The 21,366-nt window shown below is 41.8% G+C and overlaps 1 long non-coding RNA gene across 1 annotated transcript in view; it reads right to left on the bottom strand.

Annotated features, from left to right (window-relative positions):
• The window catches only part of LOC144264279 (uncharacterized), a 41,805-nt gene extending 27,109 nt beyond the window's left edge, over positions 1-14,696 (bottom strand). The window contains exon 1 of the long non-coding RNA XR_013346011.1: positions 14,558-14,696. This is a non-coding gene — a long non-coding RNA (uncharacterized LOC144264279). The remainder of the gene's footprint in view (positions 1-14,557) is intronic.
• Between the last annotated feature and the right edge of the window lie 6,670 nt (positions 14,697-21,366).

Raw genomic sequence — 21,366 nt, 5'->3', positions numbered from 1 at the left:
AATGAAACAAGAATGCTGAATTTTTCTCCATGAACAGTTCTGTCAAAATTAAAACCATTCCAATGCACCAACTAAAGGCCCAGTTTTGACATGCCTGTTGTGAACCCCCCTCATCATCATTTCCGGCCCCCATTACCACCTTTGGGGGCCATCTTGCTCTCTTCACCCACCCCAGGGGCAAGATCACCATGCATCATTGGGTATTCGAGATTGTAAAACATGGCTACTCTATTGAGTTCCTTACCTTCCCCTCCCACTGAGCCCACCCCCCCGGTGCTTCATGAGAGTCTCTCTCATCGCAACCTCCTACAATACAAGGCAGACGTCCTCCTAACGAAGGGTGTGATTGAACCCATGCCCACTCTCTTTGTCAGCAAGAGCTTCTATTTCCTGTACTTTCTCATCCCAAAGAAGAGAGGCGGGCTCTGCCCTATCCTCAATCTCCACCTACTCAACACCTTCATCAGAAAGACCAAATTCCTTATGGTGAGGCTCAGATCAATCATCCGCTCCCTTCCCCAAGGGGCATGGTTCTCAGCTCTCAACATGAAGGATGCATATTTCTATATTGATATACATCTGGCCCACCACAAGTTTCTTCACTTCCATGTGGTTGACAAACACTACCAGTTCAGAGTTCTCCCCTTCAGCATCATCATAGCCCCAAGAGTCTTCACCAAGGTCGTTGTGGTCATCGCAGCCCAACTACGATGACTAGGGTACTCTGTGTTCCCTTACTTAGACGACTGGTTTGTAGTGGCGCCAACCCTCACCGAAATGTTGGCCATCCTCACTCTCCACTCACTCATTGCTTCTGTAGGTGTCTGTGTGAACAAGGAGAAATCTGTGCTTGTCCTGACACAGACAATCCATTTCATCAGGGCACACTTAGATTCCATGGCAGCTCAAGCCTTCCTCCTGGCAGATTGTTTCACTGCCCTGATGGCCCACTTAGTGACCCTAAGCCACAGCCCCCACACCACACTGCGTCACTGTCTCTGCTTCCTCAACCACATGGTGGCCTGCACCTATGATGCTGCATGCCCACCTGCACATGTGCTGTCTACAACTGTGGCTCCTGTTAGTTTGAAAGCCCCACATCAATCACCTGGACACTGCCCAGACTGTCCTGAGGCTGGTCAGCACCTTCTCCTGGTAGATGAATCCTGCCAAGGTGCTAGCATTCGGCACTCCCGACCCCACCATCACCCTTACCATGGACGCTGCCTTTGTTCATTGCGGTGCCCACCTAGATGGCCATGCTGCACAAGGGGCTTGGACTCATTGCAAGGCATGCATGCATATCACCATCCTAAAGCTCCGGACAGTTCAGTTAGCCTGCCGCGCATTCTTGCCTCTTATCCACAACCTACACATTCAGCTCCTCTCAACCAATACCACAGCAGTAGCATACATAAACAGACAGGGAGGAACCAGATCCCAGTCACTTTGCACAGAATCCATCTGCCTCTGGAATTGGTGGCTGTGCCATGTAACTCCACATGGCATACCTCCCAGGGGGGGTAGAACTCCCTGGCAGACATACTCAGGCAGACTTGGTACCTCAATCACAAGTGGGAGCTCCACGACCCCACTCTCCGTTCCATCTGACATGGTTGGGGCACCCCTCACTGGGACCATTTTGCCACTTGCGAAAACCGCAAGTTCCCCCTTTATTGTTCCAGGGGTGCCAGAGGCCGAGACTTCCAGGGCAATGCTCTTCTCATTCCATGGCAAGGCAGCCTCCTATACGCCTTTTCCCCATTCCCCTTCTCCCCCAAATTCTGTGCAAGATCCGCCGCGACTGGGCCACAATCCTCCTAGTAGTCCTGTTCTGGCCCCAACAGTTCCAGATCTCCTCAGACTCTCTGCCCACTCCCTAATCCATCTCCCTGATCTGCCCGATCTCATCACCCAGGACCAGGGCAGAGCCCAACTATCCCAGTAGAGGCCCACTTCAACTGATGGCCTGGTTTTTGGATGGGGATCACACGTAGACAATGCCTGTTTGACACCAGTGTGGCACATGCTTATGCACAGCAGACAAGCTTCCTCATGGGTGTACTACGCAGTATAATGGAAGCGCTTCACTTCTGGGCACAATGCCAGCATCTCCCCCTCAAGGACATCTCTGTCCCCATCATTCTGGACTACCTCTTAGAACTTAAGACCTCAGGCATCATCCTTAGCTCTGTCTGTGTCCACCTGGTGGCTCTTAGTGCCTTCCTCCTGCCGATGGACAGACAATTGATGTTTGGGAAGAGTTTCCCACCGGTTCTTAAACCTACCCCTTCTTAGGACCTAAATCTTGTGCTCTCTGCCCTCACCAGACCTCCCTTCATGTCTCTGGCCATGTGCTCCCTCTCTCTTTCTCACTTATCCATGAAGTTCATCTCCCTTGTGGCCATCACTTCCACTAGGCAGGTCAGCGAATTGGCAATCATGATGGCTGACCCCGCATATTCTGTGTTCCATAAGGACAAGATCTCGTTATGCCTTCGCCCTAAGTTTCTTCCAAAAGTAGTCTTAGAGTTTCACCTCAACCAATCCATCCATCTCTCCATCTTCCACCCTAAACCGCACGCCATTCCCCCAGACAGGACCCTGCGTTCCATGGTCATCTACCACGCACTCATGTTCTACCTAGACATGACTTACACTTTCCACACCTCTTCATAGTCATTGAGGAAGGGCCTGGCCCTCTCCTCACAGCTCATATCCAAGTAGATCTCTATTGTGTCACGGAGTTCTATGCGCAGTTCAATGCCACAGTACCTCGCAGAATTATGGCCCACTTCACGAAGGTGAAAGCAACAACTTCTGCCTACCTGGCGGACGTCCCCTGGTATGACATCTGCTGAGTGCTGACCTGGTGCTTTTGTACATTTTTCACCACCCACTACACCATTGACTGAGGGGCAGCCGAAGACACGACTGTGGGCTGCGGTGTTCTGCAGATGGCTATACCTCTGGCATCCCCATACCCACCTCCGAGCTGATCACTGCTTGGTACTCACCTGTGTTTGGACTACATATATGGATCACCTTTCAAAGAAGAAGAGGAGGTTACTTACCAGTAACTGGAGGTTCTTCGAGATGTGTGGTCTCTATTTATATTCCAATACACACCCACCATCCCCTCTGCTGTGCGCAGCCCTATTTAGTGACAAGAGGGTAAAGAGTGCGTCACCCCGCACAGTCTCTTATAAACTTACCTGGAGCACAAGGTAATGAACGACTTGCATGCAGGTTAGTGGACACTGCTGCCGAAAACTTCTGGCTCCGGCACATGGTGTGCATGTCCATCCACGTTTGGAATACAAATAGGGACCATGCATCTTGAAGAACCTCCAGTTACAGGTAAGTAACCTCCTCTTCTCCTCCATCATGTTGCCTTCACAATTCCCCACTGAGAGAGACTAGCTAGTGGTTACAGTTGTGTGGAAGAGGGTTGAGGAAAACTACTAACTAAACATGTTTGAAACATTGTTCTCTTGTTTGGAGCACCCAATCTGTTCTGCACTTGGTATTGAGAGAATAGCTCTTTGTAAAGTTACAACAATAAGCAAATAAATAAGCTTGACATAGATCACAAGACTTGATCTTTCACCAGTGGAGAACAAGATGATTGCAATTGTCAGGTCATGTACAGTGTGCAGAAGAAGGTACACTTTGGTAGAAGGTTTACAGACCTGTAGTAGAAGGAAGTAGAACAAAAGGTTGACCACGACTGAGGTTGGAAGATACAATTTTGAGTGAGTTAAGAAACCTAAATCCTCCCATACTGACTCTTGCAAAAGAAAGAAGTCTTGAAAGGGACTGTTCAAGGTGGAAGTCCATTATACACACTACCACAGCTATAACATAGCCACGTGAATCTGCTCCTGTGAGATGTAACCATAGGGCCAAAATATTAAAAAAGATATTAATTTTTTTAAAACTGTGTTTAAAAAGCCTACTCTGCTCTATGCAGGTCCTTACATTGCTGCCATCTGAGCATTTTAATGGTGCTATAAAACACCTAGTGGATAGTATTGTCCTGTATATACCAAGAAATATTTTGTAAAATTCCTACTGTTACTACCACTGACTGAGCTGAGGTGAAAGTACTAGCACTGACAAGGCGTGAGCATTTTAAGCACAGTATCAGGTGCAGACTTGCTCTAAGCAAGGTTATGTAACAAGGCATTTAAAATGCCAGCATCCTGGATCCCTATCTAAACTGGTGATCCCCCTGGTGGAGCTGCTTCATGTATGCTGGAGAAGTGGGAAGCCTTAAAGGAAAAGGGCTAATGTAGATGAACCCACAGATGCTTGTCTACAAATACATGAATAATGAGAATAACCAAAGTTACATTACTTAGGATATTTAAAATTAGCAAAAAATCCCAATAGTTTAGAAGGGATAAAAACCTTTATGCTTCAGGAACTAAACTAGCCTTCTGATGGGGTTAGTAAGAAACTTCCTCCTGGGGAAGGTTATTCCATAATTGCCCATTTCAGGTTTTATTTCACTTTTCTCTGAAGCATCTGGTAATGGTCACAGTCAGTGACAAGATACTGAAATAGGTGGACCACTTGTTTGATCAACTATGGCAATTCCTATTGAGTCATGTTATTGAAACCCGCTATAACACTCTCCTCTGATTTGTTTATAATATTGTTCCATTGTGTAGTGTAAACTGTAACTTAATCCCCATGTTAATGACCTGTGCTAAAGCTCTGGACTGTTAAAACATTTAGTATAGCTTGTGAACGTTAAGTTCCTGCCTGCGCTAAAAATGGAACCACGTTGTAGCAATGGCTATCATTGTGGGCACTATCCTATTTATGTATAGGAGGGCTTTAGTTTACTTGGTACAGCAAAGATCATTTTGGCTTGAGCTTACTTGGTAAAAAGCAATGATGATTTTTTTTCATATTGAAAAAATTATTTGTTCTTATTCTATTCAAATACATGCTCAGTGTGTGTGTGAGAGAGATTTTACACATAATCAATATATAGGGTCGTCTTGGCTGTTCTATACTTTTTTTAAAAGATTAATAATTGATGATGGTTTAAACCAACTTTAATGCGACCTATATCCGTAATGTAAAAATGTTCATGAGTGTAGTTTTTCAGAGGAGAATATTTCTTCTTCTTCCACTACAAAACAAATTTTAACTGGGCTGGGTATGCCATTGCTACAGGGAAAAGCGATTGTTCAAAGACAAACCTCCCTCCCCCACCCCCCAACAATTTGTGTGTGCGTCTAGCATGGATGACAGGATTGGCTTCTGCCATCCCCATCCCCTAGCGGATATTATGTGTTTTACAGAAATGTTCCCGGTATCTCAGCAATCACTGTATAAACGTGATTTAATAGACTGAACTGTTCTCATTACTGCACTAGACCTTAAAAAATTTACTCAAGACTGTCTTGGGGTGTTATAGAAGTTTCAGTCCTAGACTTGGTGACTCAGTGTGCTGTGGTACCTGTGCGCTAGTCAGTGATCACTTGAAACATTTGTATTAGCTACAGCAATGGTTTGACATATATTCAATGGCCCTGCCAGGTCAGTACTTCACTGAAGTAGCTCTTCCTGGTATATTGACAAAAACATACCACTCAAATGGGATTGTTGGTGATTAGGTTAGTCTTCCATTACTTCACACTGACACCTGATGAAGAGGTTTGGTTTTTTTCCTTAAAAGCTATGAGTTGGGCTTGGTTTAATCCTCCGAGCCAGTTGATGTGAGGTGTAGTATGCAGAAAAGGGGAATGTTAAATAAACTGACAAAACTATAACTTTAGGATGCCATAGCTAAGATTGGGCCATCTTGAGCCACTACTTGAGGCCTCAGTCTTTGGGTATGTGTACACTTGTAATTAAACACCTGCAGTTAGCCTGTGTCAGCTGACTTGCAGGACTTGGGTTGTGAGGCTATAGCTACAGTGTAGATAACCAGCTCAGGCTGGAGCCTCGGCTCTGGGATTCCACAAGCGGGGAGGGTCCCATAGCCTGGGCTCCACCTTGAGTCCGGATATCTACACTGCAGTTTTATAGCCCCTCAACCTGACCCTCCATGAGCCTGAGTCAACTGACACAGGCCAGCTGTGGGTTGTTTAACTGCAGTGTAGACATACCCTTTGTGCCATGTTACAACAGAGAACGGAGCTAGCTTGGAATATGTCAGAAGAGATGAACACTTTCTCTTATGTTGCTAATGAGATCCTAGCAGAAAACATTTACTGATTAGTTGGACAGTCTTGAAGGTTATCAGAATAGGATGCAGAACTCTTCTGAATTCCATATCAAAACAGGAACTAAAGTTAACTCAAGCTGTGTCAAGGTTCCTTCCCCACTCTGAACGCTAGGGTACAGATGTGGGGATCTGCATGAAAACCTTCTAAGCTTATCTTTACCAGCTTAGGTCAAAACTTCCCCAAGGTACAAAATATTCCACCCTTTGTCCTTGGATTGGCCGCTACCACCACCAAACAAATACTGGTTACTGGGGAAGAGCTGTTTGGAAACATCTTTCCCCCCAAATACTTCCCAAAACCTTGCACCCCACTTCCTGGACAAGGTTTGGTAAAAAGCCTCACCAATTTGCATAGGTGACCACAGACCCAAGCCCTTGGATCTGAGAACAATGAAAAAGCATTCAGTTTTCTTACAAGAAGACTTTTAATAGAAATAGGAGTAAATAGAAGTAAAGAAATCCCCTCTGTAAAATCAGGATGGTAGATACCTTACAGGGTAATTAGATTCAAAACATAGAGAATCCCTCTAGGCAAAACCTTAAGTTACAAAAAAGATACACAGACAGAAATAGTTATTCTATTCAGCACAATTCTTTTCTCAGCCATTTAAAGAAATCATAATCTAATGCATACCTAGCTAGATTACTTACTAAAAGTTCTAAGACTCCATTCCTGTTCTACCCCCGACAAAAGCAGCATATAGACAGACACACAGACCCTTTGTTTCTCTCCCTCCTCCCAGCTTTTGAAAGTATCTTGTCTCCTCATTGGTCATTTTGGTCAGGTGCCAGCGAGGTTACCTTTAGCTTCTTAACCCTTTACAGGTGAGAGGAGTTTTCCTCTGGCCAGGAGGGATTTTAAAGGGGTTTACCCTTCCCTTTATATTTATGACAGGCTGTTTTAAACAGTTACACAGACTGCCCCCCTTGGGTAACACACTGTTGCTTTCATTTTGCACAGTAAATAAAAACACTGGCCACTTTTATAACTTAGAACACATTATTTTAAACATGGTGTGTTTTTGTTTGTAAGCTGCTTAGTCTTGAGTCTCTGCAGTCAGATTTAGTGTTTTCCTTTGTTTTCTTTAAGAATATTCCTGGCTATGCTATCACTATGGCTATTTTAAATATGAAAATCTTCTGAGCAGCTAGAGGTTTGCTTATGAACATGGGGGCCCCTTGGCAGTTCCACGTGGTTCTGAAGAAAACAATGTCCTTGAGTGTTTAGTAATGTGACTGACAAGTGGAATTCCTGAGCTCTATTCATGTCTACCAATGACTCACTTGGAGCAAAATTTTCATAGGACCCACTGACTTCAGTTAGAGTTGTGGAAGCTCAGTACCTCTGAAAATCAGTCCATCGGCATCTCAGTTTGGACAATCCAAAATTAAGGTACCCAGAATTAGTGGGCTCTTTTGAAAATTCTGCCCAAAGCCTGTGTCTCAGCATATCCATTTGTAAATAAATTATATTATCTTCCAGAGACAGAATCCTTGACCGTTCCCACCATTGAAACCATTTTCCTGATCTGGTAAAGTGGTGCATGTCTTCTGAATCTTACTTGATAACCAATTGCAATGATCTGACCTATATTGTTCCATCTTTTTGGCAAGGAAAGTGCATGCAGTCCTTTCTTACAGACACATTCCTGCCTTGGTGAGACATGCCTTTGCAATCTCTACATAGGAATACTGAACATTTAGATTGAATGAATAATGACAGGAAGATAAATCTTAATTTCAGAGTCCCTGCCAGAGCTGAGGCTTTCACACCTGCCCAAGATCCAGCCCGAACTGCAACATCTACTAGCTCATGCCCCACTAGAGCAAGTCTGTCTATCCGGGCTGGGAGACTCGCTCCCAGCTGCTGTGTAGACATACCCTTCTGCTTTTGGCAGCAACCTCTAACCTCAGATAGGGCAAGAAGAATCCCTTCTCTGCCTCTGTCATAAATATAAAGGGAAGAGTAAACACCTTTCTATATACAGTGCCTGGCCAGAGGCAAAGTCCTTTTACCTGTAAAGGGTTAAGAAGCTCAGGTAACCTGGCTGGCACCTGACCCAAAATGACGAATGAGGGGACAAGATACTTTCAAATCTGGAGGGGGGGGGAAGGCTTTTGTCTGTCTGTGTGATACCTCTGCCGGGAACAGATCAAGGATGCAAGCCCTCCAACTCCTGTAAAGTTAGTAAGTAATCTAGCTAGAAAATGCATTAGGTTTTCTTTGTTTTGGCTTGTGAAATTTGCTGTGCTGGAGGAAATGTGTATTCCCATTTTTGTAACTTAAGGTTTTCCCTAGAGAGATTCTCTATTTTTTAAATCTGACTGCCTGTAAGATTATCTTCCATTCTGATCTTAGAGTTGTTCTCTTATCTTTTTTTGTTCTTCGAATAAAGTTCTGTTTTTTAAGAATCTGATTGGGTTTTTTGGGTCTTAAAAATCCAAGGCTGGTCTGGGCTCATCTTGTTTATTCTCAAGCCTCCCCAGGAAAGGGGGTGTAAGGGGTTGGGGGGGGGGATAGGGATATTTTAGGGAAATAGGAACTCCAAGTGGTCCTCTCCCTGGTTGTTTGTTAAATCACTTGGTGGTGGCAGCGTTTTACCTAATCCAAGGGCAAAGACTTTGTGCCTTGGGGAAGTTTTAACCTAAACTGGTAGAAATAAGCTTAGGGGGTCTTTCATGCGGGTCCCCACATCTGTACCCTAGAGTTCAGAGTGGGGAAGGAACCCTGACAGCCTCTCATGTGGATAGAGAAGTGGAATAACTTTTCTGCTTCCCTTCGCACTTGGAAAAGTGTTTGGTGGTGGTCCCATCAGAAGCAGAGACACTGCCCATGGTTTTCCTTCCATGTGGTCTGGAGAGAAAGAGAGTGTACGAACATCCTGGTCCCTATGTGGTAACTAGAAATAAGCATTTCAAAGTAGGAGCTTCCCTGCTTCTCAGAAGATGCCAAGGGAGATTAGTTATCTGACAGTTTGCCAGCTGATAATGCCAATATACAAGATGGAGCTGATTGGTGCTGAGGAGGGAAGTTTTTGAGAGGTTAGTGTATGCTGGTGGAGTGGCAGATAAAAGGCAGCTGTGGATAGGTAGAGCAACAGAGAGGGGATGGTTGTGGTGGGGAGTGTTGGGGGACAGAAGGACAGGTCAATGAAGACTTCTACTCAGTATACAGCAGTGGTCAAATATACAAACCAAATATTATGATGGATAAATAATGGAACAGAAAATAATATTATTAAAATAACATGGTGACCTAAATCAATAGCGTTCTTTCACCTGAAATACTGTGATCAATTCTGGTCACTCAGCATAAGATAGGAGTCCAAAAAAGGATGATTAAAATTATTATAGGTATGAAAAGATGTCAGTGTCAGGAGAGACTGAAAATATTGGGAGCATATAGTTTAGAGAGATGATTGAGGGAAAACAAAACAATAGATTATACTAGATAATGGAAAATATAGATGGATGTTCTTATTTACCTTTATTTTATTTTACAAGAGCAAAGGTGTCATCCAAGGAAACTAAAAGGCAACATATTTAAAACTGATGTAGAAACTTCTTTTTTTACACAAGGCATAACTGACCTGTGAAACTCTCTGCCACAGGATATTGAGACTAAAAGATTCATAGGATTTTTTTAAAGAAGACATTTGTATGGACAATTAGAACATCCATAATTACATTAAATAAGATGGGGAAAAAAGAAGACATGCCATCTTAACAATTATTTCGGCATCTAAGAATACTGATCTTTGGTGTATTTGATGGTTGAATTAGAGAAGTTTGGCTCCTAAATCTGGAGGTGGCTCATAAGTTTGCATTGGTTTTGGAGACAGAATGAATTCCTTGAGCTTTGTCTCTGTCTTGAGTGATAAAATTGGTGAGGATGTTGGTAACTGCTAGTAGGTATGTCTTTGATCTGTGGGCAACCACAGACCTCATTTAAGCTGATAGGTGTGCTAGCCACCTTTCATTCACCCTAAATGAGGGAGCAATTAAGAGCCGTTTTGTTTAGTGATAGAAGCTACCAACCAAATCATGGACCAGCATGTCAAGGCTGGAATAATGACAGGTTTCAGAGTAGCAGCCATGTTAGTCTGTATTCACAAAAAGAAAAGGAGTACTTGTGGCACCTTAGAGACTAACAAATTTATTTGAGCATAAGCTTTTGTGAGCAACAGCTGCATGCATCAGATGAAGTGAGCTGTAGCTCACGAAAGCTTATGCTCAAATAAATTTGTTGGTCTCTAAGGTGCCACAAGAACTCCTTTTTTTTTTTTTTTAAGGCTGGAGTAGAAACTGAACCATGCGGTCTGGGGACTGACTGGATTGCAGCTATGTATGTGTGTGTCTGGGTGTAAGAAGCGGAAAGCTAGAAGAAAAAGGAGCTAGAGGAAGTCAGGGACAGCCAGAGAAGCACTGCTAATATGGCCCTCAGAAGCCAAGAGAGAGAGTGAGCTTCTGTTGGGCAGAGCGCTGACTGGAAAGACAGATTTGGGTCTGAGAGCAATGAACTGTCTCTTGCTGTTTATTCCTGCTGTGTTCAAGGAAACAGGACTTTGTGCACTTTGAACAGGATTTTGTAAATAAACAGGAATACACCAAAGAAATACCTGACTCCATATAATTAATTCCTCCTCATAATGGAAACAGTCTGTAACGCCCTGAATGCTGGCTAACTGCTTCAGCTAACAGGGTCAACAATATCTTAAACTCTTCTCCCACCTTTGGAAGGTTTGTTATCTCTCCTTTGCATTTTAGGAGATGCTAAGTTAATGTTGAGGGTTCTAGCCTTGGCTTTATCTTGAAGTTGCAACTTGGTGTCTAATTGCCTAAAAATTTTGTCTAGAACCTCTTAAAAAATCAGTGAAAGACCATTTAAGCAATCCTGAGGTTAATAATGACAGACCATAATTTAAGCAACAGGGCTTCATAGGCCATGGTATAGCATGCCATACTATGGGATGACACAGAAAGAGTATCTGCCGGAAACACATGCTATTCTGATCTGGGGAGAATAGTTTTTTTCTATCCAGTTCTCTGATGGGAATGCTAAAAGCTCCTATATCCATTACAGTATGGCTTTGGAAACAAAGTCAGGACAAACTGACACCTGCAGTGCACATCCTGCCACTTCAACGGTTCTTGGGAGATATGCATATCTCCCATTATAAAAGATTTTGAGGCTTTTTGAGATGACTGGAATTGTTTGGCAACCCATTTCAGAAATGACAGAATTCACTTTGGGGTTACTGCTGTCATGGCCACAGCTTCAGATGGAACCATGCCAGCCAAATGTATTGCTGCTGTAAGTCATTCGAAGTCTAAATGGCACTGGTGAATTTGGCTCTTAATTTTTGGAGAGTCTTAGGAGTGGGCAGACTGCAATAAGTATTAATTATTACTGTCTTAATTTTATGCATTAGGAATATTTTCAAGAATTTGGATTCCTGATACAACTTTACCACCAGCCAATGATACCTGAATGTTCTCTACATTTCAGTATTTGGCTTCTTAATTAACTAAAATGGAAGTATCCTGTGCCTTAAATATTCTTCATGAAATGTTTTCATCCTTATAAATTTCTCCATCAGCACTGGACAACTGAACAGAATTTTGCAAGAGGAAAAGGATGGATGCCTGGGAGCCTCTAGGCAGAACAGCAAACTAGAGCCGGGGGCACACTTGTGCTTCTCTCTTGGATTTTTTGGCAGACATCTTTAATTTCTAACTTTTTTAATTTGTGGCTGATTAAATTGTAGAATAGAAGCATCCCCCTAGCTATCCTCATTGAGATGGAGTCTGAGAGAAACTTCTTCCTTACCACTTTTAGGTGATTTAGGTGACCTACTCTGCTTCAGTTTTCTCTCAAAAAATAAAATGTAACCGGACGACTAGCAAAGTTACCATGGACAATAAAGGGGAAGGGATGCAGATCGGGATAAGTAAAGAACACATCAGAGATCTTCTGACCAATCTGAATGAATTCAAATCAGTGGGGCCGGATGCTATTCACCCAAAGATACTGAAGGAATTAGCCGAAGAAATCTCAGAGCCACTGGCAATAATATGTGCAAACTCATGGATGACAGGAGAGGTCCCAGAAGACTGAAGAAGGGCTAACATTGTGCCCATCTTTAAAAAGAGGGAAAAGGAGGAGCTGGAAAACCATAGACCAGTCAGCCTAGCTCGATACCTGGGAAGCTAGAGCAAAGTATAAAACATTCAATTCGCAAATACCTGGAGGATGAAGGGGTAATCATTAGCAGCCAGCCTGGATTTACCAGCCAAACCAGCTTGACTTCCTTCTTTGAAGGGTAACTGGTTTGGTGGATGGGGGAATGCGGTAGACATAATATACCTGGACTTCAGCAAGGCTTTTGACACAGTCCCACATGACATTCTGATAAGTAAGCTGGAGAAATGCGGGCTTGACAGAACTACCATTAAGTAGACACACAATTGGTTAAACAACAGCAAACAAAAGTAACTATTAATGGAATGATGTCAGATTAGAGAAAGGTCTCAAGTGGGGTTCCACAGGAATCTGTTATGCGTCTGGTAACATCTTTGTTAATTACCTGAATGCAGGTATAGAGAGCACAGTTTGCAGGTGACACAAAGCTAGTGGGGGGGTTGCCAATATGTTGGAGGATAGAGCTAAAATTCAGAGGGATCTTGATAAATTGGAGACCTGGGCTATAGACGACAAAAGGAAATTCAAAAAGACAAGGTATTACACTTAGGGAAGAAAAACCAAATAGAATGGGGGAAAACTGGGTTGGCAGCAGCACGGCTGAGAAGGATCTGGGATCACAACCTCAACATGAGTCAGCAATGCAATGTTGTTAGAAAAAAGGAAAATGGGATTCTAGATTGTATTAATAGAGGCATAGCATGCAAGTCACAAGAGGTGACTGTAACGCTCTGCATGGCACTGGTTAGATCTCAGCTGGAGTACTATGCCCAGTTTTGGTACCAATTTATAGAAAGGATGTAGAGAAGCCAGAGGTGAGCAACAAAGATGATCAAAGGGATAGAATGCATGCCATATGAGCAAAAGCTGAAGGAACTGGGTATGTTTAGTTTGGCAAAAAAGGAGATTAAGGGGGGATATGATAGTGGTCTTCAGATACTTGAAAGGCTGCCATAAAAAAGATGGAGAAAAGTTGTTCTCTTCTGCCACAGAGGGCAGGACAAGAGGCAATGGGTTCAAACTACAGCATAGCAGATTTAGATTAAATCTCAGGGAAAACTTCCTAACTGTAAGAACAGTAGGACAATAGAACAGACTGCCTCAGGAGGCTGTGGAAGCTCCTTCACTGGAGGTTTTCAAACAGGCATCTGTCTTGGATGGCTTAGACACAATAAATCCTGCATCTTGGCAGGAGGTTAGATTAGATGATCCTTGCAGTCCCTTCTAACCCTACGGTTCCATGATTGCTGTCTTTCATCTGGAGTATGCCTGTCAGCTGAAGAGGCACTGTAGTTAAAGGAGCTGTGAACTTTCCTATGTTGTGCTTCCATAGTGTTTTTTGGCAGAGAATCAGGAACTCCGCATGTGGCTACAAACAGCTGCTAGGTGGATTTAGCAGGCTGCCAAGCTAGTAGCACACTCTGAAGAGTAAGACTGGTGTTCTGGCACAAAACTGCCAGAGATTCTCACTGTAGCTTCTCCAAGCCTAGTGGTTTTTGATATTGGGCCAAAAGCACTCTCCTTCTGGAACAAAAACAAGCTAGAACCATTTATTCGACATGGCTCTAATACTTGCCACCCAAACTGTGTTAAAACTGTTTTAGCTGGAATCATGTGTAAGTTTCAAACTCTTTTCTTGGCCTAATGGTGTTTGAATCAGGTTAGGATGAGTTATGTTTGATAGGGACTAAAAGCTTCTTTAAAGTATTTTTCTAACTATTGTTTAATTACCAATCCTCAAAGGACCACAATGGCACTGTTACTCTTACTACAGAAACAAGACTGAAAAAAAAGGGTGTCATGAAAGCAGTGCAAAACCTCTGTTTTTTTCCTCTTTCCTGTCTAGCAAGGATGTTTTTCTTACACACTCTGATGTACAGAAACAGTGCAGAGTACAAACATGGCATAAACTCTCAAATGCAGATTTCTGAGTGAAAGTGATTCTTTTCAAATTTCTTAGATTCAAACACACAGTTTCTTAGTCAAACATATCTCTGAAGAATTATTTGAGTTAGCATTATACTGACAGTTTAAAATGCACTATAGATATACTAATATTTAGTGTCCTAAAATGTAGTAAAGATACAAACATAAGCAGTATTACTTACACCAGTAAGCAATCAGGATCAAGGTCAACCCTCTTGAGCCTGGATTCAGGAAACCATCAACTAGGGAAGTGGTTGGTTTTCACTGAAACTGTATTTATTGCTCACTTTTCAGGAAAAGAACACAGCAAACCCCCTTAGATTGTTCCATACTGTTAGAGCTTGCAAACAGTTGTCAGGAGTCAGCGAAACTCTGAGATACACTAGACTCTTTATCTACAAATTCAAGCAGGAAAGTGTGGTATTTGTGTCTATGTAACTATGTCTTTGTTCTCTGTGTACCACACATTTAAATTTCCAGAAACTCTGCCTGTCTGTCCCCCATAGTTTCTACAGCCTGTTACAGAGCCCCTGTGATCTCTTATGGACACGTTACTACTACTTTTTTTTCTTGTCTAAAATAAGGAATTTTACAATGAAAGTATATGGTTGGTGATGTATGCCTCGATTCAGCAAAATGCTTTAAGGACAGACATGCTTACATCAATCCCTATCCAGCTCAGCACTTAAGAAAATGTTTAAATTTAAGCATTTACTTAAGTTCCATTGATTTAGGTCTGGTCTACACTTAAAAAGTGTTATCAGCATAACTATTTCATTAAGGGGTGTGATTTTTTTACTGACATAGTTATGCTGATAAAAGCTCTAGTGTGGACACAGTTATATTGGTAGAAGGTGCGTCACACCAGCATAGCTTACTTTGCTTCACTGAGTACACTATTGTTTCAGAATATATACTATACACTTCATTGAGTATACATATTGCTTCAGAATATACTATACCTCAATAAGCACTTTCATAGCAGTGTACCTGTGTCTAGCTAGAGGGCTTTGACAATTTAACTAAAGTTAAAAGTGGCAAAATGTTTAAGTGTAGACAAGGCCTTAAATTGGATTAAATCATGTACTTAAAGTTAAGCACATGCTTCGCTGAATCAAGGAATTAATATGCAAGGGAGTCTATGCCAGGGCAAAAGGAGTTAGTGTATTAGATGCATTCCCATTTTGCTGATGGAGGCAGTTAACATTTAAAACATGAGGGATGCACAGAGACTTAAATAAATTAAACCAAGACTTTGTCTGTAGGTACTATTAAAAAAAACAAAACACCACAGCAGTTTTATGACAACAGTGTACCTAATACATCATTTACAAAATCCAAGCACTTAAAATAAATAGTTAAGGACACTAGACTGACATTCTTCACTTATGAAGCAAACATTATTATTATTATTTATTAAAGAGACTAGAGGAAAACATATTTAGTCACAAAGCCCTTAACTCTAACACAGACTGTTGGATTATTTTAAGGAATATTTGATATTTATCTTTTAATATTAAAATAGTTTGTTTTCATTATCTACCTGAATAGAAAATACCAGTAAAGATATTGATAAATTAACAATGGACTCTTTTGCCAAGTACTTATAGCTGTTTCTGGAAAATAATGTCGTATAAATTATGGTAACTTGCAATTGAGGCTGGTCAGTTTGTCTTTAATCTATCTATATAATTTTTGTTTCCCTTCCTGAAAGGTACTGTGTTGTTGTTTTTTTACTGATGAAGAAGTAGTACTTATTTGGGGTCAGAGTTAAGGTTATTGTGTTGTGGTGATTTTGTACTGTCTCCCATCACCATAGCATGTGAGCATCATTTTGTTACAGTGAAGTAGATTAGCAATAGTGAAGTTCCTTGTGGGGACTTGGAACTTGGAGTCTTCAGCTCTGCTCACTTTTTGAGTTATATAAAGTTTTTGTTTTGGATAGATGTGTGTGTGGGGAGAAAGAGAGGTGCAACTGATGCTTTCAATATTTTAGTTACTGTAGAAAAGATTTATCAAATAGGAAGATTTTGCACCATTTCTAAAAGGTGGTCACATTCTGGATTCATAGCTCTTCAATTGAGCTTTGCCACCAGCTCAAGTGCCCATAAATCCCCAATATATCTGTTGTTTAGTTCAATTCCACTGCAAGTTCTCTCTCATATATGTCTTGTACATTTGTTAACACAAAGCCCATATATTCCAATACAGATAATAAACACAGCTGCTAAATCATATTCACAGCCCATTAATCTAATCACATTGCTGGTGCTATGAATTCCTCTACTAGCTCTTTGTCTGCATAGCAACATGTTTAATTATCCTAGGAACACATGAGACTAATGGTCCATCTAGTCCAGTATCCTGTCTTTGACAATGGCTGACACTAGATGCTTCCAAAGCAATCAGTCGTGGAATATAACCAGCACATAGGGATGTTTCTTCCTAACCGTATTTGTTATACCCTGAAGCATAGGGATTATATTCCTTCCAAACTTTTAAAAATCCTTAATGTAATTCTGAATCTAATAATTACTAATACAAACATCTACTTCTCAATGATATCTTGTGGCAATGAGTTCCATAGACTAACTTCAAGGCTAAGTACAATTTTGACCCTTCTTACATATCTGATCTAGTCTTTCATCACATTGATCTCTCCTTTAGACAATGGTGGTACCCTGATGCACCGTTTGTCCACTTCTCTGATATCTATCTCTGCATCTTTTTCCATTCTTCTCTCTCAGACGGAATGACTGCAAGACCAGAGCTGGTTGGAAAAATTCTGATTAAATGTTTTTTTGTTGGAATTTGCCACTTGGGCAAAATTGAAATGTCTCACAAAGACCGTTCAATTTCAACAAAGTTCCAGGGAAACTCTGCCTTCCCTCAGCAACCTGCCTGCTTTCCTGCCACCTCAGCAGTACATTTGGCAGACTGATGGGGAGCCCAGAGCCTGAAAGCTCTAGGAGCCCCAGCTCCCAGGCTCCAAGGCTTGTGGTTCCTTTCCAGCAGGGTGGATTGACTGAAATAAAAGAGATTTAAATAACTTGTTTTAATCATGATTTAAATCAGCACACAGGAAACCTTGATTTGAAATCATCTGTTTTAATTGTATTTTGCATTTGCATTTTAAATTATTTTCCTCAAGAAAGATTCATTCTCATTACTTGGAAACAATGAAAACATATTTGAAATTAAATATAGCCTTACGCTAAACTTGGTGCTTCTTATCAGAGGGCTACACTATAACTATACACATTTATTTAAGCAATTATATAGTTTAACTTACATAACTTACAGTTGGCAGCCGGTATCAAGCGGAGTGCCCAAGGGTTGGCCCTGGGGCCGGTTTTGTTCAATATCTTCATTAATGATTTGGAGGATGGCGTGGATTGCACCCTCAGCAAGTTTGCGGATGACACTAAACTGGGAAGAGTGCTAGATATGCTGGAGGGTAGGGATAGGATACAGAGGGACCTAGACAAATTAGAGGATTGGGCCAAAAGAAATCTGATGAGGTTCAACAAGGACAAGTGCAGAGTCCTGCACTTCGGACGGAAGAATCCCATGCACTGCTACAGACTAGGGACCGAGTGACTAGGCAGCATTTCTGCAGAAAAGGAGTTACAGTGGACAAGAAGCTGGATATGAGTCAACAGTGTGCCCTTGTTGCCAAGAAGGCCAATGGCATTTTGGGCTGTATAAGTAGAAGCATTGCCAGCAGATTGAGGGACGTGATCATTCCCCTCTATTCGGCATTGGTGAGGCCTCATCTGGAGTACTGTGTCCAGTTTTGGGCCCCACACTACAAGAAGCATGTGGAAAAATTGGAAAGCGTGCAGCAGAGGGCAACATAAATGATTAGGGGACTGGAACATGTGACTTATGAGGAGAGGCTGAGGGAACTGGGGATGTTTAGTCTTCAGAAGAGAAGAATGAGGGGGGATTTGATAGCTGCTTTCAGCTACCTGAAAGGGGGTTCCAAAGAGGATGGATCTAGGCTGTTCTCAGTGGTACCAGATGACAGAACAAGGAGTAATGGTCTCAAGGTGCAGTGGGGGAGGTTTAGGTTGGATATTAGGAAAAAAATTTCACTAGGTGTGTGGTGAAGCACTGGAATGGGTTACCTAGGGAGGTGGTGGAATCTCCTTCCTTAGAGGTTTTTATGGCCCTGCTTGACAAAGCCCTGGCTGGGATAATTTAGTTGTGGATTGGTCCCGCTTTGAGCAGGGGGGTTGGACTAGATGACCTCCTGCGGTCCCTTCCAACCCTGATATTCTATGATTTAATCCGATTCTTAATTTTACTACGTATAAATGGTGAATGATGCATTTCTTATTTACTAGATGACGATTAATTTTTCACTTGTGATGTGTGTCAAGCTCTGTTTGCATTGAAATTCAATTAAAATGCACATAAACAGCATTTTTATTTTTTATTAAATAAAACAAAAACAAAACCCCAAGGTCTCTGTTAGTCTGACCTGTAGTAAAATTCCTTTCTGACACCAAATATGGTTAGATCTTGAGCATGTGAGCAAGATCCACCAGCCAAGTATCTGAGAGAAAATTCTCAGTGCCATCTCAGAGCACTGGCCCACCCCGTCCAATATTCCATCTCCAGCCATGGCCATCTCCGATGCTTCAGATGAAGGAGACAAAAGAAAAAAACCTCACACCACCATAGAATACACTGGGGGAAAAACTTTCCTTTCTGACCTCCTAAAGATGACCAGCTGAAATCCTGAAGCATGAGATTTTAGGAACATAAGACATGTACTCGACTGCTGAGCCACGCCCAGCCCCCCACTACTGCAGGCTGCCCCATCATACAATCCCACTCAAAAATGTATCAAGGTCTATCTTAAAATAATTAGTTTGTTTGCCCCACAACACCTACTGGGAGGCTGTTCCAGAACCTCACTCCTCTGATATTTAGAAACCTTATTTCCAGCTTAAATTTATTCATAGCCAGTTTATACCCATTTGGTTTTGTGCCAGCATTATACTTAAACTTTAATAGATTTTCACCCCCTGATTTTACTCCCTGATTTATTTATAGAGAACAATTATATCCTCTCTCACACATTTTGTTTTGCTAGGCTAAACATGCCAATCTTTTTAAATATCTCCTCTTGTAAAATAGTCCCTCTATTCCACTGATCATCCTAGTAGCTCTTCTCTGAACCTGTTCCTGTCTGACTTCATCTTTCTTGAACGTAGATGTACACAGTATTCCAAATGAGGTCTTACTCGGGCCTTGTACAAGGGCACCAATACTTCGCTATTTCTACTGGAAATACCTTGCCTAATAAATCCTAAGTCTACATTTGTCTTTTCTACAGCCACGTTACATTGGTGGCTCATGGTCATCCTGCAATCGACCAATGCATCTATGTCTCCACTGTCATTTTCAGCTGATGAGCCCCCAGCTTATAGCAGAAATTCTTGCTGTTAATTCCTAATTGCATGACCTTGCACTTTGGTACTATTAAATTTCATCCCGTTTCTATTACTATTTGTATTACTCCTGTCCTCGAGGTCATCCAGTTCCTCCTGTATAATAATGCATCCTTCCCTGTATTGAGAGTGCCTCCCAACTTTGTGTCGTCAGTAGATTTCCATCATTAATAAAAATTAGGGCTGTCAAGAGATTAAAATATTAATTGTGATTAATTGTGCGATTAAAAAAAATTATCGTGGGATTAATCGCGCTGTTAAACAATAATAGAATACTATTTATATAAATATTTTTGGATGTTGTCCACATTTTCCAAATATATTGCTTTCATTTACAACACAGAATACGAAGTGTACAGTGCTTACTTTATATTTATTTTGAATTATAAATATTTGCACTGTAAAATAAAAGAAATAGTATTTGTCAATTCACTTAATACAAGTACTGTGGTGCAATCTCTTTATCATGAAAGTCGAATTTACAAATGTAGACTTGTGTACAAAAAAAACTGTGTTCAAAAATAAAATGTAAATGTAAATCTAAAAATTTAGAGCTTACAAGTCCACTGAGTCCTGCTTCTTGACCAGCCAATCACTCAGACAAACAAATATGTCTATATTTGCAGGAGATAATACTGCCCGTTTTTTGTTCACAATGTCACAATGCTTCAACCACCATTCCAGAGGACATGCGTCCATGCTGATGATGGGTTCTGCTTGACAACAATCCAAAGCAGTGCAGACCAATGCATGTTCATTTTCATCATCTGAGTCAGCACCAGCAGACCAGATGATGAACCAGAAGGCTGATTTTCTTTTCTGCTGGTTTGAGTTCTATACTCTCGGCATCGGAGTGTTGCTCTTCAAAGACTTCTGAAAGCATGCTCCACACCCCGTCCCAATCAGATTTTGGAAGGCACTTCAAATTCTTAAATCTTGGGTTGAGTGCTGTAGCTATCTTTAGAAATTTCATAGAATCATAGAATAACAGAATTGGAAGGGACCTCTGGAGGCCATCTAGTCCAACCCCTGCCCAGAGCAGGACCAATCCCAACTAAATCATCCCAGCCAGGGCTTTGTCAAGCCTGATCTTAAAAACTTCTAAGGAAGGGGATTCCACTACCTCCCTAGGTAACGCATTCCAGTGTTTCACCACCCTCCTAGTGAAAAAGTTTTTCCTAATATCCAACCTAAATCTCCCCCACTGCAACTTGAGACCATTACTCCTTGTCCTGTCATCTGCTATCACTGAGAATAGTCTAGATCCATCCTCTTTGGATCCACCTTTCAGGTAGTTAAAAGCAGCTATCAAATCCCCCCTCATTCTTCTCTTCCGTAGACTAAACAATCCCAGTTCCCTCAGCCTCTCCTCATAAGTCATGTGTTCCAGACCCCTAATCATTTTTGTTGCCCTTCGCTGGACTCTCTCCAATTTATCCACATCCTTCTTGTAGTGTGGGGCCCAAAACTGGACACAGTACTCCAGATGAGGCCTCACCAGTGTCGAATAGAGGGGAACGATCATGTCC

Source organism: Eretmochelys imbricata, chromosome 4, assembly GCF_965152235.1.
Source record: "Eretmochelys imbricata isolate rEreImb1 chromosome 4, rEreImb1.hap1, whole genome shotgun sequence".
In the NCBI taxonomy this organism is placed as follows: domain Eukaryota; kingdom Metazoa; phylum Chordata; order Testudines; family Cheloniidae; genus Eretmochelys; species Eretmochelys imbricata.
Note: the sequence above shows the minus strand (reverse complement) of the source record. Positions and strands in the feature narration are given on the sequence as shown.